Source organism: Lipotes vexillifer, unplaced genomic scaffold (assembly GCF_000442215.2).
Source record: "Lipotes vexillifer unplaced genomic scaffold, Lipotes_vexillifer_v1.1 scaffold211, whole genome shotgun sequence".
Classification (NCBI taxonomy): Eukaryota; Metazoa; Chordata; class Mammalia; order Artiodactyla; family Lipotidae; genus Lipotes; species Lipotes vexillifer.
Genome location: NW_006774591.1, coordinates 1111222 through 1121509, shown reverse-complemented (window position 1 = coordinate 1121509; position 10288 = coordinate 1111222). Strand labels below are relative to the sequence as shown.

Sequence of the window (10288 nt, the reverse complement as noted above, 5' to 3'; positions counted from 1 at the left end):
TGCACTGTCCCCAGCTCCTCCTTTTAATCCTTTTGCTGAACTTCCCTTTTTCTCTGAACTTCTCCCCACTTTCTCCCCCCCTGAACCCATTAAAACCTGCCTCTTTAAATCAGGCCCTCTGAGGATCCAAATGCTAAACCCCTAATTTCTTACGTTCCCCGGACTAAAGCTGAACTACAAGCTATAGTCGGATTTTCTCAAAGTAACTGAGGATCCCCACAAATTTGCTGAGGAATTTAATATGGACATTCAAACTTATCAGCCTGGTTTCTCTGACTTATATCAGCTAGTTCACATGCTTGTCAGTGAAGGTCAAGCCAAACACCGGATGAAAACTGCTAATTGGGAAAATCCAGAAGAGTCCTTAGAAGTACAACCAGGAGACCAACCCTATGCTTTATTATATGATCAAACGCAGGGAATCGCCAGGCAACTCCAGTTGGCAACTTCTAGGGCTTTCCCAAAACCTATTGATTGGAATAAGATTCAGACTTGCACTCAGAAACCCAAATGAACCTCTGCACAATTATTACAGTCAACTCCAAACTATTTCTAAGGACAATTCTGGTCTCTGGATGTTGAATCCACTCAGGCAGCCTTTAACTCTATGTTCATTAACGGGCTGAACCAGGATCTTTCTCTTCTAGTTAAAAGAGGATGGAATGGGGAACTACATCCATCCAAATTTAGTTAATTTAGCAATCCGGCTCACCTGCACCCTGTATGATTCAACTAAAAGGAAGACCACTAAAATCCTCCATTTTAAACTCCAACAAACTGAGGTCTCTAAAGAAACAAAAACAAACCCTCCCGGTCTCTGCCATTATTGGAAAAAGCCAGGACATTGGAGAGAAGATTGTTACAAGCTTAACGCTCCAGACACCTTCAGCCCTCTAACCAGCCTTTCCAATGCCCTCCTAACCCCCAATGATGGGGCTCTGAGGAACTACAGGGGCTCTTCCAAATCCTCCCTCTTAATCGGCTTGAAAAAAACCACTCTCCAGATTGGGAATGAATCTCTCTATGACCTTATTGACACCAGAGCTACACTCTCAGTGCTCAACCCCACTGTTATTAAACAGCCCCTACCCTCAGAATACTAAGAGGGTTCAAATGGCGGGGATCCCAAATAAAGCTCATCGGGTTCCTGTTTCTAAACCTATCCCCTTTGATTTAGGCCCTCTAAGAGATACCCACCCTTTGCTCCTTAGTTCCTCCATCCCTATTCATTTACTGGGCTGAGACTTCTTAGAAAAATGTCATGCTGGAATTTCCTTCTCCCAAAAAGGGAGAATAATTCTAGAATTTGATAGCAGCAACCAAAACAGCCACCTACTGAGCGAATCAAATGACCCTTCAACATCTTTTATTTGCTCCATCTCTGATGGCACTGGAGCTAATTCTAAGGAAACTAATCATTTGTCCCTGTAAGATCAGCTGCCACCCTCCTTATGGGCAAAATCCTCAACTTATATTGGCAGAATCCTGCTATTAAGATGCAAATAGATCCCTCAAAGCCTCTCCCTGGAATTAACCAACACCCCATAAATAAAGAGGCCCTCCAGGGCACTAGGCCAACAATAGATGATTATAAGACCCAGGGTCTCATTATCTGGTGCACCAGTCCCTGCAACATCCCTATTTTACCTGAAAAGTAACCCAATGACCAAGGATGGAGATTTGTCCAAGACCACCAAGCCATAAACTATACTGTCATCCCTTGTCACCCTATTGTTCCCAATTCCCATACTTTTTTAGCTTCATGCCCACCAAAAGCAAATTTCTCACTGCGAGTGATTTACGTAGCACCTTCTTTAGCATCCCTACAGATAATGCTAATCAATACCTATTTGCCTTTATTTGGGAAGGACAACAATATACCTGGACAGTAATGACCCAAGATTTTACCAAAAGTCCTTCTTACATCTCACAAATCTTAAAAGCTGATTTAGATGACATAAAATGTTCTGGAGGCTCTACTTTATTACAATATGTAGATGGCTTGCTTCTCTGCTCCCCTTCCCAGGTCTTTTTTCAGGAAGACGGCACCCACCTATAGAAGCTTTTAGCCTCAAAGGGACATACAGTTTCTAGGGAGAAACGGCTGTTTGTTCCAACCCAAGTTCATTATTTTGGGCACCTGATCATGGAAAAAGGGCTGGGCACCTAGACCCAGATAAGCTTCATAGCATCCTCAACTTCCCAAAGCCCAAAACCAAAGTCAATTATGAGGTTTTCTTGGGTTGGCTAGTGATTGTTAGAGCTGGATTCTGAACTTTTCTCTCATGGCCCAGCCTCTATATGCCTTACTAAAGAACAGCAAACCTGACCCTTACTGCTTGGGAAGATCTGGATGACCCAGCTTTTAATACCTTAAAGGAAAGCTTGATAAATCCTCCTGCCCTTGGACATCCTAATTATCAACTTCCCCTTTTCCTCTTTACATTGGAGAAGGAGACAAGTGCTCTCGGAGTAGTCACCCGAAAACATGGGGATCACCATCGCCCCATAAGGTACTACAGTCAGCAGATAGATACTGTGGTATGAGGATACCCCTCCTTACCTCAGAGACACTTTCCTTCTACTTAAGGCCACCAAAGAGATAGTCATGGGATTCCCCTCTCACCAGTTTTGTACCCCATGCAGTAGAGCCCTCCTGGATTCTCATCACACTCAACACACTTCAGCCAGTCATCTCACTTCCTACGAAATCCTCATGGCAATCACGCCTCACATAACTCTTTCTCACTGTGATAACCTTAACCCTGCTGCTTTCTTCCCTTCTCTAGGGACAACACTCCTCATGACTGACTCTGACAGATCACCTTTTGCCTCCTCACGATGATTTACAGGAAACTCCTGTCACCAATGCTGAGTTTTCATGGCTTACCAATAGTTCTCGAAGAAAGAAAATGTTAAATATTGTCCTGGATATGCAGTTGCAACTCCTTTTAAAGTCATCAAGGTGGCACCTTTGCCTTTGGCCACCTCGGCCCAACAGGCTGAATTACATGATCTTACGTGGGCCTGCATTTCAGCAAAGGGCAAAACTGCAGACAATAGATATGCCTCTGGAGCAGCTCATGACTTAATGCTATGGAAACAGCAAAGGTCTCTTTATTTCTAACGGGACTAAAATTTAAAATGGCTCTAATGTCCAGGATTTATTAGATGCCACACTCTTGCCAGCAACTTTAGCTATTATTAAGGTCCCTGGGCATATTCCAAACTTGACTCCCTGGAAGCTAAAGGAAACCACATTGATGACATTTCCGCCAAGAATGTTGCCCTCAAAGGAACGAAAAATCAAACCTCTGTCATGCCCAAAGGGATGTTGCCCCAAATAACAACCTAGAGAAATTGGTTAGAGAAGCCCAAGAATGGGCTCCAGAAAAGGAAACACAAGATTGGAAATCTAGTAACTGTTCCTTTGATAAAAGGGGAGAACTCTGGTTTGGGCCAAGTAACAATCCAGCCTAGCCAGGGACTCTAAAATTCCCATTACTGACCACTGTATATGCATTAAACCATTGGTCTGCAGATAAAATGATAATGCTTATGAGTCAATACTGGTGAGGAGATATCAATAAGGCCACAAAAAGCGCCTACTCTGCTTGCCCCACCTGCCCAAAATATAATTCAGGAAAACCTGTTTGCAGTGCTCTGCAACACCTTAAATTGCCCAATGGACCACTGGAGGTTTGGGAGATGGAGTTTATTCAATTTCCCCCATCTCATGGATATAAATATGTCTTAGTCATGGCCTGCATGTTTTCCCACTGGGTCTAAGCCTTTCTGTGTAGACAAGCCACTGCCTCTTCTGCGGCTAAAATTATTTTAGGAAAGATTATCCTTACCCTCAGGAACCCCTCTTGAGCTCCACAGCAACCAGGGGACCCAATTTACTGGTCAAATATTACAGCAGGTCTGTGTTGTTCGGCCAGTCCTAACGCATTTTCACTGCGCTTCCCACCCTCAATCCTCAGGGCTGGTCCAGTGCACTAACAGCAATATTAAGACTCAATTTGCGCTTTTTCGCAACGGGTTTGCCACCAGGACACAGGTGTCGTGAAAACCACCACTAAAACCTACGCAAAAATGGGAAAGGGGAAGACCCACATCAACGTCGTCGTCGTCGGACACGTAGATTCGGGGGAGTCCACCGCTACTGGCCATCTGATCTACCGATGTGGTGGCATCGACAAGAGAGCCACTGAAAAGTTCGAGAAGGAGGCTGCCGAGATGGGCAAGGGCTCCTTCAAGTATGCCTGGGTCCTGCACAAACTGAAAGCTGAACGTGAGCATGGTATCACCACTGATATCTCCCTCTGGAAATTCGAGACCAGCGAGTACTATGTGACCATCATTGATGCCCCAGGACGCAGAGGCTTCATCAAAAACATGATTACAGGCACATCCCAGGCTGACTGTGCTGTCCTGATTGTCGCTGCTGGCGTTGGTAGATTTGAAGCAGGTATGTCCAAGAATGGGCAGACCCGTGAGCATGCCCTTGTGGCCTACACTCTGGGTGTGAAACAACTAATTGTTGGAGTTAACAAAATGGATTCCACTGAGCCACCATAACAGCCAGAAGAGACACGAGGAAACTGTTAAGGAAGTCAGCACCTACATTAAGAAAGTTGGCTATAACCCCGACACAGTAGCATTTGTGCCAGTTTCTGGCTGGAATGGTGGCACCATGCTGGAGCCAAGTGCTAACACGCCATGGTTCAAGGGATGGAGAGTCACCCGTAAGGATGGCAATGCCAGTGGAACCACACTGCTTGAAGCTCTGGATTGCATCCTGCCACCAACTCGCCCAACTGACAAGCCCTTGCATGTGCCCCTCCAGGACGTCTACAAAATTGGTGGTATTGGCGCTGTCCCTGTGGGTCAAGTGGAGACTGGTGTTCTCAAACCTGGCATGGTGGTCACCTTTGCTCCAGTCAACGTGACAACTGAAGTGAAGTCTGCTGAAATGCACCATGAAGCTTTGAGTGAAGCCCTTCCCGGGGACAATGTGGGCTTCAAGGTCAAGAACGTGTCTGTCAAAGATGTTTGTCGTGGCAAGGCGGCTGGTGACAGCAAAAATGACCCACCGATGGAAGCAACTGGCTTCACGGCTCAGGTGATTATCTTGAACCATCCAGGCCAAAGCAGCGCTGGCTACACACCTGTGCTGGACTGTCACACAGCTCACGTTGCCTGCAAGTTTGCTGAGCTGAAGGAGAAGACTGATCGTCGTTCTGGGAAAAAAGCTGGGAAGACGGCCCCCAATTCTTGAAACCTGGCGATGCTGCCATCGTTGATGCGGTTCCCGGCAAACCCATGTGTGTTGAGAGCTTCTCTGACTATCCTCCTCTGGGCCGTTTTGCTGCTCGTGACATGAGACGGACGGTTGCTGTGGGTGTCATCAAAGCAGTGGACGAGAAGGCAGCTGGAGCTGGCAAGGTCACCAAGTCTGCGCAGAAAGCTCAGAAGGCTAAATGAATGTTATCCCCAATACCTGCCACCCCAGTCTTAATCAGTGGTGGAAGAACGGTCTCAACTGGCCACTTAAGTTTAATTGCAAAAGACTGGTTAATGATAACAATGCATCGTAAAACCTTCAAAAGGAAAGGAGAGTGTTCTGTGGACCATTTGTTTTGTGTGTGGCAGTTTTAAGTTATTAGTTTTTAAAATCAATACTTTTTTTTTTTTTTTTTTTTTTTTTTGCGGTGCGCGGGCCTCTCACTGCTGCGGCCTCTCCCATGGCGGAGCACAGGCTCCGGACGCGCAGGCTCAGCGGCCATGGCTCACGGGCCCAGCCGCTCCGCGGCACGTGGGATCTTCCCGGACCGGGGCACGAACCCGTGGCCCCCGCATCGGCAGGCGGACTCTCAACCACTGCACCACGAGGGAAGCCCCAAAATCAATACTTTCTAATGGAAACAACTTGACCAGAAATCGGTCACAGAATTTGAGACCCATTAAAAAAGTTTAATGAGAAAAAAAAAAGACTCAATTTGCAAACTTTGTAGAAACCCTTCCATTTGTAGTATCCTGGCCAAAGGCACTGCCATTAGTCCTTCTAAGTCTCATGTCTAAACCCTTCTAGAAGCGATAAACTCTCACTCTGAGATAATCACAGGATGCCCAATACACCTGGCACCTGCTTCTTTTGATCCACAACTCATAAAAGGAGGTCACCCTTCAAAATCATAAAGGCTTAATTGCTTCTGCTGAAAACAACCACGCTCTAGTAGAGCAATCTTTTCTCAGTGTCTCCCATCTTCTCTGGACACGAAGACTTTAAACATCATTCCTTACCACCTGGAGATTTCACCTATTGGACAAGACACCTCCAGAAAGAGTCCCTTCAAGCTCACTGGAAAGGCCCCTATCAGGTACCATTAACCAACCCTTGTGTTGCCAAAAACTCCAAGGAGCAGACCCTTGGATTCATGTGTCACATCTAAAGAAAACACCAAACCCTGGCTGGACCTGCACACAAACTGGTGACCTGAAAATAAAGATTTTCAGGAACTGAAGTGGACACAGCCTCTGAAGGAGACAGCTTTCCCAACATAACCAGACCAGGCCTGTATACCTTTTCTCACTGTTGCTTCTTACCCTATATTCTCCTTCTCTTTATTGGAAAGACAATACTCCTATCTGCATTTCCCAATCTCCTGAGAAAGCAGGAAACCTTTCCGACTGTTGGATCTGTCACCAGAAACTCTGATCTGTTCATGGTGTTGGAGATCCCTTGGTTTTACCTGTAACCAATTTCTCTTTAGTCCCAAAGGCCACTGTCAGTTACACTCACAAGCCTACTGGTGTTAACTATCTGGTTAGGCTATTACAGCCAGGTGTTCCCATACCTTGTTTCAATTATTCTCCAACCCTAACCATACTAGTTCAGCTGAGCACCTCAAGCTTGGCACTCTTTTTCTTATTTAAATACGATCCATTACCCTGCACCCAAGGGAAATGCAAACAAGCTAACTCCTCTTTTCAAGGCTTTTCGAAAAGACTTCTCTAGGCTGGGATGGTACCTTACGGAATGTCATCCCGATTCCTCTGACCCCGGGCTTGAAAATAGCAATCAGGAAATTCCAGCCAACAAAGCTGTCAATAACCACATGTTAGCTGGAATCCTCTGTGCTACACCTGGCTTTATTTTTGCCTGTGGTGCTTGGCATTTCTCATGGGCATATGAATGTTTAGATAGCTGGTGAACTGGAGATCAATGCTTATTGGGATATTTAACCGTCCCAGTCACCACTCATAACAAATCAGAAGCCTCTCACTGGCCCTCCGCATTCAAGCTCCATGGCCACTTTAAATGGGAACTTCTAGGAGGCACACATGACTCCAGGTTTGCCCCGTGGGGAAAGTCCTTCTCCCATGGGTCCAAGTAAACGCCAGTGAAGGCAGGATCAGAAATCTCTCCCTAACATTAGGTTAGCTAGCCAACTCCACAGCCAAGGCAGTAGCAGCCCCCAAATGGTGACTTGACTCGTTGGCTAAAGTAGTTTTGGACAACTGTACAGCCCTTTGATTATCTACTTGCTGAACAGGAGGTGTCTGTGTAATAGCAAATACCACCTGTTGCTCATGGATAAATGCTTCTGGTAAGGTAGATATTCAACCACACAAGAGCAGGGAACAAGTACACTGGTTACAAAAAAATTTCACCTAACTCTCCATGGTCCTTCGATTTGTTCAGTTGGCTACCTTCAAGGCCTAGGTAAATGGTTTAGAACAATCAGACAACTTGGATTTGTCACGTTAATTTTCATTCTGTTTTGCATAATTACTTTTTTAACTTTATACCTATTGCCTGTCAAATCTCTGCAGAAGTGATGCACCAAATAGAGTGATATCAGCTCAGTGTTTCAAAATGACCTCCAACACTTACGACTTTGATAAGATATAGACTTTAAGTGAGAGGTGCCTGAGAGTTCTCCCTCCTACCCTTTCTTGTTACTCAGATGTAGCCTCAGTGGTTTCCATGCTGTGTACTTTCTGTCAGACGTGGGACATGACAACCAGAAAAGGTCCTTCCTGGAACCAAGGGGCAAACCCACCAAAACCTGACTGATCAGCAATGCTTTATAGGAAAGATCTTGATCAAAAGGGGAAACATAAAAATAAACAAAGGAAACCTCATTCTGGGATCGACGTGTACACACTGCTATATCTAAAATGGATAACCAGCAAGGGCCTACTGTATAGCACAGGGAACTCTGCTCAATGTTATGTGGCAGCCTGGATGGGAGGGGAGTCTGGGGGAGAATGGTTACATGCATATGTAAGGCTGAGTCCCTTTGCCGTGCACCTGAAACTATCACAACATTGTTAATCGGCTATACTCCAAAATAACAAATAAAAAGTTTTAAAAAATGCAGTTATAGGAGTAGAGCATGTAGCAGGGAGCCTAGTATATAGTAATAATAATAACTAATTAAAGTGAAAAAGAAATAAAGAAAGTGGAGTCAGGAAGCCCCGAAGGGGGAGCTCTCAGGCACCAGCACTCTCTGCCACTTGCAGACCCCGGCAAGAAGTGTACCTTGCATTCCCCAACTGGAAGAAACTTACTTTACACACCCCAGCAGGAGGAAGAAGGATTTTTCTGCTTGCCTAGCAACAGCCCAGCCAATGAGAGACCACCACAGTCAGCCAATGAGAAGCTGCCACCACCCTGAACTCCTACTCTCCTCCAATGAATTTTGTTCAAGACAGCCCCTCCCAACTGCCTCCTTTCCTCTATAAAGAAGGCTCCTTTCCTTAGTTCTCTGGGCTTGCTTACAGCTTGCCATAGTTTGCTTGTCCCAAATTGCAATTCCTCTGTGATTCCTGAATAAATTCATTTTGCCGGTAAGATAACTGGCTATTTTATTTTTAGGTTGACACTACGTACATACAACCTACCTTACTGATGTATAAACACATCTATATCTGTATCTATATCTATATAGATACAGATATAGATATATAGATATATACACTTCTGACAGCCTTGCTGCTCTTTTTATCCCCAGGGTTGAGCTCTGAACCCAAAACATAGTTGTTATGCAACAAATGGTTATTGGAAGAAGGGAGAATAGAAATAAAAGTACATTTTAGAGTTAAAAAATATGGAGGTTCTGTGTTAACATGCTATTCTCAAAGACATGTTAACTGGGTTGACAAGGGTTTCTAATAAGTTAGAACCCAATTCTTCTGTTGACTCTGAGCAACATCAATGAAATAGAAAGAAGTGTAACCAAATGCTCTCAGGGTCATAAACCTAGTTGCAAGCATAGGGATCACTTCATTATACTTGCACCCCTAAGGTTTGTTAAACACCTTGGAATGGAAAAAGTTAACAAACGTGAGATTTATTTTTATCATTATTAAAATAAAATGGAAGAAGCTAAAGATAGCAGAGAACCTAAAAGCTAAAGCTTAACATATTCAAACAACTATGTATTTTAAATTATTACGGCTAATGACCTTAAAATTTTTCTAGCTCCATTTCCTAGGAATAAAATCCAAATCATCTCTAATAAAAAATATGTTCATAAATTTTTGCTGCTGATGCCTTTAGGGGAATATTGAGTAAAGTGTTTGAAACAGTCAGTTTCCTGCAACCAAGAAAATAAAATACAGGGGATACAGCATGTGTTTTTATCGTATATATGATGAACTACATAATGCTCCTTCAAGCAGAGAAATATTCAACTATATACTATGGCAAAATCTTAGGCTGTAGTCACAAAGTCAAGCACTGACAGCTTCCTGGGGTGAGAATAACTGGCCAGTCACTGACATGATTCTGAACACAACATAAAACAGAGGAAACACAGAGGAACGTATAAAGTCACCCTGGAGAAATCCAAGAAGGCTGCTTAGAGAAGGTTGCACTTGAGCTGAACTTGAAGGATAGTTAGGGTACCGGTGATGAAGAAGGTGAAGGAGCAAAAGTAAAGGCACAGGTGAGGAAGGAAAGAATGTAGAATAGGTAATTACAAATGTTAAATGTGGTGCAAAATAGCAGAGCAGGGCTCCCCCAAGGGAAGGTTGCACTTGAGCTGAACTTGAAGGATAGTTAGGGTACCGGTGATGAAGAAGGTGAAGGAGCAAAAGTAAAGGCACAGGTGAGGAAGGAAAGAATGTAGAATAGGTAATTACAAATGTTAAATGTGGTGCAAAATAGCAGAGCAGGGCTCCCCCGGCGGTGGTTGGGTTGGGAGTCCGCCTGCCGATGCAGGGGACGCGGGTTCGTGCCCCGGTCCGGGAGGATCCCACACGCCGCGGAGCG

The 10288-nt window shown here is 44.6% G+C and overlaps 1 protein-coding gene and 1 pseudogene across 1 annotated transcript in view; one reads left to right on the top strand and one right to left on the bottom strand.

Moving 5' to 3' along the window:
- Positions 1–10288, bottom strand: part of LOC103082552 (AF4/FMR2 family member 2-like) — a 416027-nt gene that overhangs the window by 341311 nt on the left and 64428 nt on the right. The gene's annotated exons all lie outside the window — the stretch shown is intronic.
- On the top strand, positions 4099–5490 carry LOC103082274 (elongation factor 1-alpha 1 pseudogene; annotated as a pseudogene).